The sequence below is a fragment of the Varanus komodoensis genome, unplaced genomic scaffold (assembly GCF_004798865.1).
Source record: "Varanus komodoensis strain SLA01 unplaced genomic scaffold, ASM479886v1 scaffold4, whole genome shotgun sequence".
Lineage (NCBI taxonomy): Eukaryota > Metazoa > Chordata > Lepidosauria > Squamata > Varanidae > Varanus > Varanus komodoensis.
Genome location: NW_025335941.1, coordinates 29594036 through 29608415, shown reverse-complemented (window position 1 = coordinate 29608415; position 14380 = coordinate 29594036).

Genomic DNA, 14380 nt, shown 5'->3' with positions numbered 1-14380 from the left:
GGATTTCATTCTATCATTTCATTACTATTGAATCTGGCCTATTTGAATATTTTATTATTATTATTATGTAATGTATATTTTATTGTTTACAAAATAATTACAAAGTACAAAAAGGTCAGTTCTTCTATATACTTTGCACCTGCACTGGGCACCAGTAATATAGGAAAGCAGCCTATAAAATGAATTAATTTTACTCTAGTCCTGGGTGCAAATCAGAAAATGTATCATTTCAAAAGACTTGAGTCTGCAGGAGTTTCATTGGGCAGGTATTGAGCTGAAGCAGGGTTCTAGTGGAAAACTTGCTAGTATACAGTTTCCTTCAGACATAGAAGGATTGTCTTTCTGCCAGTGTGGCAGATTACTTCCTTTTGTCCCTGAACCCTGCTCCTCACTTCCATTAATCTGCAGTAAAATAAATGGTGCCAAAGTTCTCTGAATTTACTATGAATATTTGAAAGCCCTTAAGATTTCTTACTTTGGGTGGATTCTAGTCATCAATTTTATTTCTTCTTTTCTGGGCAGATTAATGGTTACTAAAAGTGAAGATCATGGCACATGTCTAGTGGGAACTATCTGAATTGGGGTGGGCAAAGGCAATTTTCTACTCCATTGCCAGGTCAGAGTATAGAGCTTCATTCTGTAATTGCTGCATTATTGATGAACTGCTGAAAACACATTTCTTCTTTGATGTAAAGCTTATTTCCTAGCCACAGTAGGCAGTGAGCATTAGTCACAACTTCTGGGCACAACTACAGTAAATAACCAAAATCTTATGCGTGTAGACAAAAATATCCAATAACCACTACCTTCCATGAAGATATTCCCCTATAAGTTTCAACGTCTTTTTCTTTATTCTTAGAAGAAGTTGTTAACAAGGGGTAGCATCACAGGAAACATTTGCTCAAGTTCTGCAGATATAATTGAAAGAGAGCTCTGCAACATTAACCTATTCTCTTCAAAGTTAGATGCATCTGTTTGCTTCAAAAGGAAATGCTTTCAAGTAAGCATACTCTGCTTCGAAAGAAGTGTGCTGTATACTTTAATATACTTAATTCCAAGTTTACAGTGTGGTGGCATTGCAGCATACTTCTGTGCATCTGAATTAAGGATACTGTTGATTTCTGTTTTTAACTGGTTTTGGAGGTAGGATCTCCAAATATTTGAACCAAGACGTAAGTGGAAGGATAGCACATGGGGAGATCTTACTTTTAATATATTGAAATAATTTCAGTTTCTAGATATATCATGTATAATTAGAGGAGTTCTGGTAGCTCCAGTGCTGACAGGAAGGACAAATATCATTTGCTGTAATGTGAAATGAATGCATTTATCTTGCACTAAATGGGCTCATGCATCTTTCATATTACAGACCATAACTAAGACTTAAATAGTGAATTTGGCTAAATATCATGTTTGACTCCTAAAAAAAAATCCAGCTTCTAGTAAACATTAGAAGCTGGATTAGAGATATTAGATAAATCACAAGCAAATACCCTATTTTGTACATTTTTTATTACACTTTTCTTTTCCCAAGCACTACAAAGTAATGCAAAACTGGGCTAGTTGTATGCTGCTTTTAGATATGCTTGGGGAATCTGATTTTTGCAAATTCTGATACCACATCCACATCTCCCATACCAAGAAGCAGAGCAGAATATAGTTATCCACTGGATTTTGCACTTATCTGAATGTTGTGATTACATTCTCGGTTCAAAGAACATGTCAAAATATGTTTAGATGTATTTGAAGATAAAATATGTTTTGAAATGTGTGTAAACTTTAATTTAAGTTTTATTATTTAAAAATAGATTAATGCAGAAATGGAACATAGCAGATTTACAAGTGAACACATGTGGAAGTGACACAGACCAGAAATAAACAGATCCATCCATCCTTACCTGCTTTAGATTGTGGCCTTAGTATTAATAAAGGGATTTATCCATGCATGTAAAGAGCATTTTCCTCTCCTAGAAAATAAAAATTGAGGGATGTTGACAAAGTCCAAGAGAGGGGACTTGAAATGTTTGCTTGGAAATTTACTTCCTACAAATATATTCCAAGATACTTTACAGACATTGAAAAATGCAATGAAGTTATGTAATTAAAGAATTGTCAAAAGAAAAAAAACCCATAGGCAAAAATAATACACTTGCCCAAATATCATACCACCAAAACCAATTCAAACATCAGAATGGATGTCCAGAGCCTAGAATAAAACTTATTTGCCATTGGATTAAAAACAATCTTTTAAAACACCAAAGAGGATTAAAGCATATTTTAACCTGGCACACAAACAGTTGTACATTCCAGATGAACAACCCTCAGCAAGGGATTCTTTACCTGGGTTACACCAGTGAATATGCCATTCCATTTTAAGGCATCCTCCATTTCAAGTTGATATTTTTGTTGTGGTTAGTCACGAAGTCATGTCCGACCCATAGCGACCTCATGGACAACATTCCTTCAGGCCTTCCTGTCCTCCACCATCCCCTGGAGTCCACTCAAGCTCACACCAACTGCTTCAGGGACTCCATCTAGCCACCTCACTCTCTGCTGTCCCCGTCTTCTTTTGCCATCTATTGTGCCCAACATTAGGCTCTTCTCCAGGGAATCTTTCCTTCTCATTAGGTGGCCAAAGTATTTGAGTTTCATCTTCAGGATCTGGCCTTCTAAAGAGCAGTCAGGGTTGATCTCCTCTAGGACTGACCGGTTTGATCGCCTTGCGGTCCAAGGGCCTTGCAGGAGTCTCCTCCAGCACCACAACTCAAAGGCCTCAATCCTTTGGTGCTCAGCCTTCTTTATGGTCCAGCTTTCACAGCCATACATTGCAACTGGGAAAACCATAGCCTTGACTATATGCACTTTTGTTGGCAGGGTGATGTCTCTGCTTTTTAGTATGCTGTCTAGATTTGCCATAGCTCTCCTCCCCAGGAGCAAGAGTCTTTTAATTTCTTGGCTGCAGTCCCCATCTGCGGTGATCTTGAAGTCCAGGAAAATAAAAACTGTCACTACCTCCATTTCTTCCCCATCTATTTGCCAGGAAGTGAGAGGACCAAATGCCATGATCTTAGTTTTCTTAATGTTGAGTTTCAGGCCAACTTTTGCACTCTCCTCCTTCACCCGCATCAAGAGGATCTTTAGTTCCTCTTCACTTTCTGCCATGAGAGTAGTACCATCTGCGTATCTGAGGTTGTTGATATTTCTCCCAGCAACCTTAATTCCAACTGATGATTCATCTAGCCCCGCATTTCTCATGATGTGCTCTGCATATAAGTTAAATAGGCAGGGCGACAGTATGCAGCCTTGCCGAACTCCTTTCTCAATTTTGAACCAATCAGTGGTTCCGTGTCCAGTTCTCACTGTTGCTTCTTGACCCGCATATAGGTTTCTCAAGAGACAAATAAGATGGTCTGGTACTCCCATCTGTTTAAGAACTTGCCACAATTTGTTGTGATCCACACAATCAAAGGCTTTAGCATAGTCAATAAAGCAGAAGTAGATGTTTTTCTGGAACTCCCTAGCTTTCTCCATGATCCAGCGTATGTTGGCAATTTGATCTCTAGTTCCTCTCCCTCTTCAAAATCCTGCCTGTACTTCTGATACTGTGTCAGATTAGCCAATCCAGAAGAAAATCATGGTTTATGGTACTGAAAGCTGCTGAGAGGTCCAGGAATACCAACTGGGTCACACTTCCCCTGTCTCTGTCCTGCCATGTCATCAAAGCTGCTTCATGTGCCAAAACCAGGCCTGAACCCTGTTTGAAATGGATTCAGATAACCCAACCCATACCCAGTTACAAAACATGCAATTTATAGCAAATAAAGAAAAATTATTCACACCAGGGTCTGGGAAGGTCTAGAGCTGGAGCAGAGGAACCACAAAACTAAGTTCATGAGGCAATGTTACCACACTTGAAAACCTCATGAATGTTTTTACTTTTTATAAGTTCCAAAACTCTTATCAGCACTTTAAAGCAGATATAGGAGAGTACTGTAAATTTCAGACCAATTAAAAGTAAAATTCATTCATTTAGGAAAATGATTATTTCATGGAATTAAAAGTCCTTGAAACAGGAAACATCTGCACAGCTTATAGTGCAAGTTTTCTCTATTGACCAGACAATATTCTGTGTACTTGGCTACAGAAAGAGAAACATTTCAAAGGAAGTTGTGCTAACAGGTCAAGTTTTTTGCCCATTTAGTTCAGCATTAGCACCCCTGGGTCCAAAGCAGAGGTCTTCCATGACATCTGGTACCTGACTCTTTTAACAGGAGATAACCAGGAACTGAACTTGGGAAACAAAACAGTGTACTTTTTGCCACTGAGCTATATTCCCTTCATAAAGATATAAACTAGCATATATTGGTTAATACAGCAAAGCTAGCACAGATGAAATAATGTCATGATGTCCAGAGTCCTATAGCTCAAAAGGAAGTCATCTCACTTAACCGCCTACAACATAACTCTCTCTATTTCAGAAAAGAAAAAGGAAAAGAAAAGAAAAGAAAAGAAAAGAAAAGAAAAGAAAAGAAAAGAAGCCTTAAAAAATCCTATTCTGTCCTTGATAGACTAAATAAGAATAACTGGGAGAGGGAGGGACTAATCCATTTTTGGGCACGAGCCAATCCCTGTAGGGCACAGCTGGCAGGGAAGTGTGCAGTAGTCAATCTAAGTTAATCACTCAGAGGTGAAATTGGATTAAGTACTATGAACTAATGGGCCATTAGAACAATTTGCACACACATATACATCTGCCAGAAGGTCAGATGCTCTTCAACCAATAGCACTTATTAACAACACTAATCTGACAGGGTGAAATGGGAGATTTGGTAGCTGTTTGGTTGGAAAACACAATTCAATTCCAAAGAGAATTAAATGTTCATGCACCCCCTTGTCCAAACGAAAAGGCTGTTCCCAAGCAATGTTTTAGGCTTCAGATGAGTTGCTGCTGAAGTTAGTTGATCACACTTTAAATATCCAAGTAATTTCCTTCAAGGACTCCACTGAAATCATCAGGAGTTCAATTAAGTACACTTCTTATTTCATCACTTTGCATTGGAAATTCATCATCATGAACCTTAGCTGCACTCTGCTTTATTCAGGAACACAGGACCATTGGGCATATAGGAAGCTCTTCCCTATTGAGCTAGTCCATTGATCGTTCTAGTCCAGTATTCCTGGCACTGACAGGTAGTGGTTCCTCAGAATTTCAGGCAAGATTCTTTCCTGCCCAATACAGAGACCTGGAAACTGAACCTGGGTCCTTCTGTATGGGAGGCATGTGCTCTACCACTGATCCATGGCCTCTGCCATTCACTGGGTAGCATTTGTTTCAGAATATGTGCCATATCCACCATTTGTGGCATGCAAAGCTTTTGGCCATGTCATTTGGGCTAACAGGTGGTTGACAGTTCCTCTCTTCTTCATCGTTCAGGCTGGCAGAAAACAGCCTGAAATTAATTTTATTTATTTATTCATTGCATTTATATACCACCCCAATAGCCCAGAGGGTTCTCTGGGTGGTTTAGAAACATTAAAACCCTATCAATCCTAAACAAATAAATAAATTGGCTACACCACAACTGAGTATAAATAACATGGTTAAAATGAATTAAATAAATAAACATACCATTAAAATTAATTAAGTTTAAAATATTGGTTAAATAAAAAGGTATAAAAAAATATAATGATGGCACCAGATGGACCTCTCTGAGGAGTGCATTCCATAGGCGGGGTGCCACCACAGAGAAAGCTCTCCTCCAAGTACTCTAACCTCTTTCAAAGAGGGTTGACGGAGGAGGGCCTCTGCGGCCAGTCTTAGGAGGTGGGAGGGCATATAGGGGAAAAGGTGTTCTTTTAGGTATCCTGGTCCCAAGACGTTTAGGACTTTATAGGTAATAACCAGCACCTTGAATTGAGCTTGGACTTCAATGGGAAGCCAATGGAGCTGATAGAGGTTGGAGTTATGTGAAAATAAAGACCAGTCCCCAACAGCATCCTGGCAGCTGTACTTTGCACCATCTGAAGTATCTGGACCATCTTCAAGGGCAGCCCCATGTAGTGCGAATTACAGTAGTCCAAATGGGAGGTAACCAGTACATGTGTCACTGTTGCCAGGCAGTTCTCCTCCAGGTAAGGATGCAGCTGATGGATCAGTCAGAGCTGAAGGAAAGCGCTTCTCACCACTGCTGTCACCTGGGCTTCCAAGGACAGTTCCGAGTCAAGGAGCACTCCTAAGCTGCGGACCCTGTGCTTTAGAGCGAGTGCAGGACAGGGTCCAGGTCACTTACCCGGAAACTCGAATCACCTACCAACAGGACCTCTGTCTTATCTGGATTGAGTTTCAGTTTATTGGCCCTAATCCAGCCCATTACCTCAGCCAGGCACGGCTTCAGGACAGCCACTGCCTCATCTGGATTAGTTGAAAAGGAGAGGTAGAGCTGAGTGTCATCAGCATACTGGTGATTCCGCAGCCCACACCTCCTGATGACCTCTCCCAGCAGTTTCATGTAGATGTTAAATAACAAGGGGGACAAAATGGAGCCCTGCAGAACTCCATGATGCAGAGCCAAAGTCCCCCAGCACCACCTTCTGGAATTGGCCAGCAAGATAGGAGCGGAGCCACTGCCAAGCAATGCCACCTACTCCCAGTCCCAACAACCTATCCAGAAGGATGCCATGGTCAAAGCCATCTTCAATATTTTTTAAATTAAAGAATTAATCTTCTTTAAGTATTAACATATTTATATCTCATACGTTCACTTGACTTCTAAAGTCCCCAGGATGGGTTTATTGAAGTGTTGCACCTGGTTGGTAGCCTGTATTTGGGCTAGAAGGTTAAGTACTATAGTTAATGCTAGAACTATTTACATGTTTATGCTATTTACCAGCATCAGTTGTGTGACAGTTACTTCTGTGAAGAATACACACACACACAAATGTATGCATATGTATATGAAGAATATGATTAACTTCCATTCCAGAGATTCACAGAAAGATTATATTTGTTCCCCTTTGACTGGAAGTTTATACATCCCATATAAAATATTCAGGATATTCACAGAGTCTTCTAAACAATCCTTTGATTTTAAAAAAAATGTGATTAATATGTAACAATGTTTTCCCTTCGGTGCAATTAATATAAAATATATGCTGAGATTCACATATTCCTTCTGTTTTAAGTCTCTTTAAAGCAAAGAGATCTGTTTGGATCTCCTTTTACTATCAAGCAACAATAATATGTTGAAGTTTATTAAGTGTTTGGCAATAGATCCTAAGTTTAAATTATTCCTGGATTCCTCCAGAAAAAAAAAAAAAAACATTCACTGATTAAGCATAATACCACATAGACAGACAGGAAAAAATACTCCAGTCTAGCAATATTCTTAGATTGGTAGGAGGTTACAGCCACTATAACCTTCTTGCTAGAGTGTCATTGAGAGTATGGAGTGGAAAGCTGAACAGAAGAGATGAGGCTTGGCAGAAGTGGAGCTGGTTGCACACAAATGGATCAGCAGAATTCTGCCAATAAGACACTGGAAAAACAAAAAGAAACAAGCAAACAAAAAAGCATTCCCTTTGAAGTCACTAGTGAGCCCAGTATATAGCACTGTATTTAAATTTACAGCACAGATTTACACTATTTTCCAAGGTATTCTACTTGTGCAAAATGCTCCCCTGAACTTGTGGGGTGGCAAATAACAAATATGAGGGTTTACCTGTAGAAGCAGTGTGACTAGCCTCCCCCTCCTTTTTCTGCACCCCATTTTTCACAAGGAGCAGTTGGCTTCTGATGTAGCTCAGCAGCAAATCTTAATTTCCAATAGAGATTGGTCAACGAGGTAGCCAATCTCAAGTACACATGCTCATTCACTCTCCCTCCTTCCCACCCTCTTTTTCTCACACACACTAATGGGCCTTGCTTTGATCCTACATTATGGCCTCACATCATTTCCAGTCAAGCATTACATTTGAAATTAGCAAGTCACAATTTAAATGGCACCAAAGCTTCTTCTCACTGAAAGGAAGAGGGAGAGGGAGAGAAAATAAAGTAAGCCTGCGCTACCATGTCTTTTCAGATAATCCATAAATTGTTTAAAATAATCTCTTGTTTTATAAGTCAGAAATGACTTTCCCTTCACCTAAACCCCTCTTTGATGGTGTAGAGCATTCAGCAGCACAGTAAAAATGACAGTTCCCCATCTCTCTACAACACCCAAGCCATAATGGAAGATTGGATTCTGACCAAGCTATAATGGAAGATTAGATTCCAACTAATTACACAGTTCATCAGGCTATCCTACTAGGGGTATATAATGCTTATCCGGAACACAGCAACAGATGGGTGGCAGTGGAGCTGCTTATATGAATGCATATCTGTACAGTATTTCCTTTTATTAATATACTGATGTCTGCCTTTGCTTTTGTTTCTAATGGCATGTGTAGTAAGTTTGCTGTGGTGAGCACATAAGATGCTGGACACTTATGATGCAGGGACTGCCTGGCATGATGAAAGCATAGGTCTACCCCGTCCATTAAAAAATTGAAAATGAAAACTCTGCTGGTGTAGGTACCATCTAGAGGATTAATTGAAGAAATCCATTGGGGTCATAATTAATTTGTGATGGAGATGAAATTATCTTTTAAAGGCATTAGCAAGTAGAAGTATGTCATCATCCAGGAATAGCTATTCATTTTCCACAATCTAATGCTCTTGGGAATTCTAATATTTTACAGTAAGATGGGGGAAGCTTTAGTATTTGAGTATAAATAATGGATTTTGTAACTGAATATGGTTCTAGAGGCTTGGGCTTTTGCAACAGCAAAAAAGATTCCAGTGAAATATGTGAGCTTCTTAGTTACAAACTTCAAGTTACAAATTTCATTTAGTTTGTGGATCCATGATAGATGACAAGTGACATTTTGTTCATGGTTTACACACTTAGACAAAATGAAAAGATCCTTTAAAAATACATCATCTATTTTATTTTGCACTTGGAAACAGAGTCCCAAACACAAACTACATGCCACACTTCTCACTCCCTCTACATCAGCCTGAGGAAAGCTACAATGTCATGACTTGCAGAGAGAGATGTTATACCAACACCATTATTAATGTTCCTTCTCAGACGCAAACTACTTATCATCTTTCTTGCAAGGTTCTAGCCCTTGGTGCTTTTTACAAATTGCAAATTGGGGAGTGGGTCCAGAACCCTAATAAGGGGTAAGGTAGAAGGGTTTAACCATTTGATGCCACTCTGGTCTTGATCTGTATCAGGGCTACCATGATAGCAATTTATTAAAAGTCAACAGACCTGTATGCAAGGCCAGAGTTATATACACAAACATGTATGATGATGTTTCATCTTCAGGGAAGTTTATATGAGATGAATTATCTAGATCCATTGCAATATGAGGTGAATTATCTAGAACCATTGCAATTTTAGTTATAGGACAGAAACTTATTAAGTCATCTTAGTAGACATTGGGAACTAGACAGGAGGAGTTTGGCCCAGTTGTGTCTGTTGGACCTCTTGGTAGCTTTTTATACTGACCATAGTAATTTTCTGGAGTGACTTTTTGGAATGGTGTTTGAGATATTGCTTTACATTGTTTCAGGTTTCCCTCAGAGAAGCAATTCAGCAATACATCTTGTCCCCCATGCTATTTGACCAATACTTGTAACTGCTAGAAGATGTGGTGTGGAGTTCTGGATTGGATGCCACCAGTAAGGTCTTTCTTCCCTCCCCATCTAAATTCAAGGACACTCTTCTGATTCTAAACCAGTGGCTGATATCAATAAAGGACTGGATTAGGTGGGGAAAAAAACCTGAGACAAAGAGACAAACCTGAGACAAAGAGAGTCATGAGTAGACAAAGAAATTCAAAGAATGTACTCCTGGATTCACCTTGGATGGCCAAGCTTTAGCAATAGTACTTGTGGGCAGGGCTAGTTACAGGAATTTTTTGACTCCCTTGTCAACAACAGAATCACTGAGTACTAGTCTGTTTCTAGGTGCAATTCAAAGTGCTGGTTATATGACTTATATGGCCTGTACAACTTGGGACCAAACTATTTGAAACACTGCTTCATCCTACAGCCCGTCCAAATTTTAAGACCTTCAGCAGAAGTTCTTTCAGCCTCAGCACAACTAGCGCATGTTTGGAGGAAATGTGAGTGTGCCTTCTCAGTTTTCTGTGGCCATTCCAAGGCTCTGCAATTCCCTGCTGAGGAAATCTAGGTGGGCTATCTTTCTGTTGCCCTTCCATTGTCGGGCAAAACATTGTTATTCAGGTAGACTTTTGACATGTAAAGCGGTCTATTGCTTAAGATTTTAAATTGATTGGTGCTGTCTACTGCTTTTCTTGCTGTTTTTTAATTGAATTGTTTTAATATGCAGGTTTTTATTGTTAGCCAACTTGAGCATCATTTTCTGTGGAAGGAAACATTATTAATTCAATAAATGAAGAATAACTAAAATGTAATTTTCCCTCACTCTCAGTCATAAATTCTCCCTCTCTCTCTAGCCCTTTGGAGCTACAGGTGCTTTATCCTGGTAAAATATGAAGTGAGAAGACATCCTTCAGGTGAGCTATATTTACAAACCAGTTTGTTTGGTTTCTGGTAACTTCAGTCACTGGGCTGTTTGTTGATCCTGTTTGAGATTTAAATAGGCATGCAGTTTTTTACCTGACTGGTTTTTGTAATGTGTTTTCCATGATTTTTTGTTGAAATGTTGGAATCATATCTTCAAATGTCTCTTCTGTTGTTGATATTTCTTTTGATGTTTTGTTCTACAATATCTAGTCATCACACTTTTAAGATATGCTATCTGCCAGTTTCTGATCTGTGGCTTGACGCAGTCCCAGAAGCCAAAGATTCTGTAAAATTCAGCTACCAGTGAAAAAGCTCTCTTTTGTGTGATCAGATCTATGCACATTCTCCATCCAGATTAAGATGCCTAGCATGGCCCTTCCTGCATCATTGATAGCAAAGGCTTTTGTTTGCTCCCAGCAAAGTAGAATTGTGATCTGTGTGCAGGCTGCATTGTTAATGATGGAAGATAAACAGAAAAATGCAATAGATACTTGGTTTTTAAAAACAACAACAACACAGGCTTATTTCTTTCAAAAGAAATGTATATATAAATTAAAAATGGAAAGAAAGATCAGCAATTTGGAAATCAAATTGATTGTATTCATAATAATTCATCATTTATTTATTGAGAAAAGTTTGAAACAAATTTCTGCTTGGTGCATCCTTCTCCTCCTCCTACTGTATAAGAGAAGTGAGGTGAGCTGATATTAATCTTCCAGCTGAGAGGAATCTTATTACATGTCCAACTGTGAGAGTGCCTTTTGCAGACAACAGCAAAAAGCTTCTGCCCAAAGAACATCAGGGTTTTTTTATTTTCTTTAACAGAGGCTGATTTGAGAAGATGAGCATCTATATTTCTTTCACAGGACAACTTTAAGTATGATATAGTGGACAGTTTAGATCCAAATCCTTCCTTTTTCATGAAACTCTTTGTAACATTCAAGATACAAGGAGGGAGATTATGATATATTCTATATTTAAAAAAATATATTCTACAAAACCAAACAAAATTTAGTGTGAAAACAAAAAAATGGATTGATATGCTTCCTTTTCAGTTTGCATGTGATCAGAAAGCTATTTTTTCCAGAGCCAGTTCACAAGGATGGAGTTCCGTGATAATTTCAGGCAATCTCTGTTAGATTAGATCCATAAGAGGAGTCTAAGAGTTAAATTTCCCTCTTCCTCTGTGACAGGTTCAGTCGAGAGTCGGGCTTTTCCCTTACAGCAGTATCAGTCTCACCAGCACTTCTTTGCAAAAAGCCTTTATTGTTACATACAAGTCTCTGAGCATACACAAAGCAAAATGCTGAACCTTCTCTGACATTTTTACCCCAAGCTTGCTTGCTTGCTTGCTTTCTTTCTTTCTTTCTTTCTTTTTTTTTTTTTTTTTTTTTTGTGAACCCTTCTGCATCTCTCCCTGGGATAAGGAATGCTGTGAAACCAGGCATAATTTCGCTCACTGTGCGGAGTCCCCAGTTGGGTCACCCTGCAACAGTCACATCTATCAGGTCTACCTTCCCTGTGGGTGAGAGTTACCCATCTGAGATGCTATCCATTTCCAAATCTCTTCCCTCATAGTGTGGGTCCCCTCATCTGCCCTTGGGCTAATCTGTCCCATAACAGAAACATAACAGAAAGTATCAGGACTTTGAAGTTCAGCTGCGGCTGGGACTGTTTGAACAACCATCTCATTATCAGAGTCTGAATAGTCAGTCCCACCAGGATATGTAACCACCCCGCCCCCCCACACACATCTCCTCAGAATCTGAACGGTCAGTCTCACCAAAACAGGTAGGCTCTCATGCACACAGCAAAGATCTGACAGGATGTACATGCACAACAGATTCCCTATTTGGATTGGGTCCATATTACTATTTTGAGTTGGAAAAACAACTGATGTGGGTACAATGTTTGACCCACAGCATGCTGCAGCAAGCCAAGTTACCATTGAGTACATAAAATCAGCAAAGCTATAGCCAACCCAGAACATCTAACCAACATACTGCTCACAGTGGCAAGTCAAACACACCTGAGAAATCCATCAACAGGGATTGAAAGCAACAGCCCTTTCCCATTCTGCCTCCAAGAAATTGATATATTTCTTAATCATAAGAAAAAGAGTGCTATCACGCTCATGTCCTGCCTCTGGACTTCTCATAAACACTTGTTTTTAGAATAGGACACTGGCCTTTGATTTTAATGAGAAGGCCTTTTCTGATATTTATACATTATTTTATTCAGTGGCAACAATGATTGTTCCTATGGCCGTGCCCCAAAGTGTTGATCCATATTGCTGTTGTGAGCTGGTCCCTTTCCTCTTTCCTTCTGGTTATCAAACTCAAGACAATGTCTTGAAGTGAAATTTCCATTGAAACTTAACAGATTGCAGAACAGTATGAACTTTTAAAAGCCTTCTATTGAGATTAAGGGAGAAGCATCTGCTCGTGCAAAGAACTGAATCCAAATCTGAATATTCTCTTTCAACCCTCTTTCTATAAAGCATCTGACTCCATCCTCAGGGTGGCTCTCACTGCATCAAGGCAAGATGCTGGGGTCTCCAGAGATCCCTTATCTATGCAGCTCATTTCACCATCACCTCCTTATGGCATCAAGGACTGGGTCTTACATCTGCTCCCCCTCCCATCCTGAAAACTCTTCTGCCTCCCCCATAGCAGGCCAATTCTTGTGCTATGCCTGAGAAACTTCACTAGGTAACCTTGGAACTGCCAAGTCCTCAGCCTTGTACTTCCTGCTTAGAATCAGAAGAATCTATCAGTAATTAGGGAGAGACAGATAGATTCAATTGTAGATTCTCTACAATCCCTATTTTATATGTGTCTTAGTAAGCTAATGGTTCTTGATTATTTATTCAAGGATAAGCTTCCTAAATAGTTTGTATTACAATAGTGACACCACTCAACAATATCTGTGCTAGGAAAATCCAGATACTCCCCAATCACTGTGAGAATTGCAGCAAAGGTGAGAAGGGTCAGGAAAACCTAAGGAAGCGTAGCAGGCTTTCAGGCTATCCTACTAGCAAAAAGTTTCTGCAATTTAAACTGGTGAATCTTTGCTACACTACACCAATATTCCGTGTCTACTAAAGAATCATTACTGAGAGGCATTAGACTTTTTGCCAAGTTAAGATGGACATTTAAGGTAAGGCTTTTAAAGATACACTTGGATATCCAAGTGCTTGAGATGCTTCCATAGGGCTGCTTGTTGTTTTGTTTGTTTGTTAAAATGTTCGTATTTTGGTAAGATTTTATTCTATTTTATTCTATTGTTCTTAAGAACCATTGTTACCAGCCTTGAGAGCTTTGAATATTGGGTGACAGAGATGAAACAATTTTACTCTCAGGGGTTTGTCTATTCTAGTGGCCCTGACTGTAGCCACTCTATATGAGGCATTTATTATGTGCTTACGATCCCACATTCACATAAGTTTGTGGGACTTTTTCACAATGTCCTCATTCCCTAGGACATCTCAGATGTTCTCCAGCCATTGTTCCAGGTTTTTGTTTTTTTTCTGTTTATTTTACAGGAGGAAAGTTTGCTATTTTTCTAGATGACTCCATGATTCTCAATTCCATTCTATACCCAAGTGCCACCTTGTGTTTAGCAATGGAACATACAGGAATATAGAGAACGTCAGAGAGACTTCCCCCACCTCCCAGCAGTGGGAGCAGGGGAGAGGGAGAAGATCCTTCTCTAATCCTTCCTCAAAGCAAATGGAAGATTCTGCCTTAATAAAGACCCAGTTTATAGGCTGTTTGCTCAGAA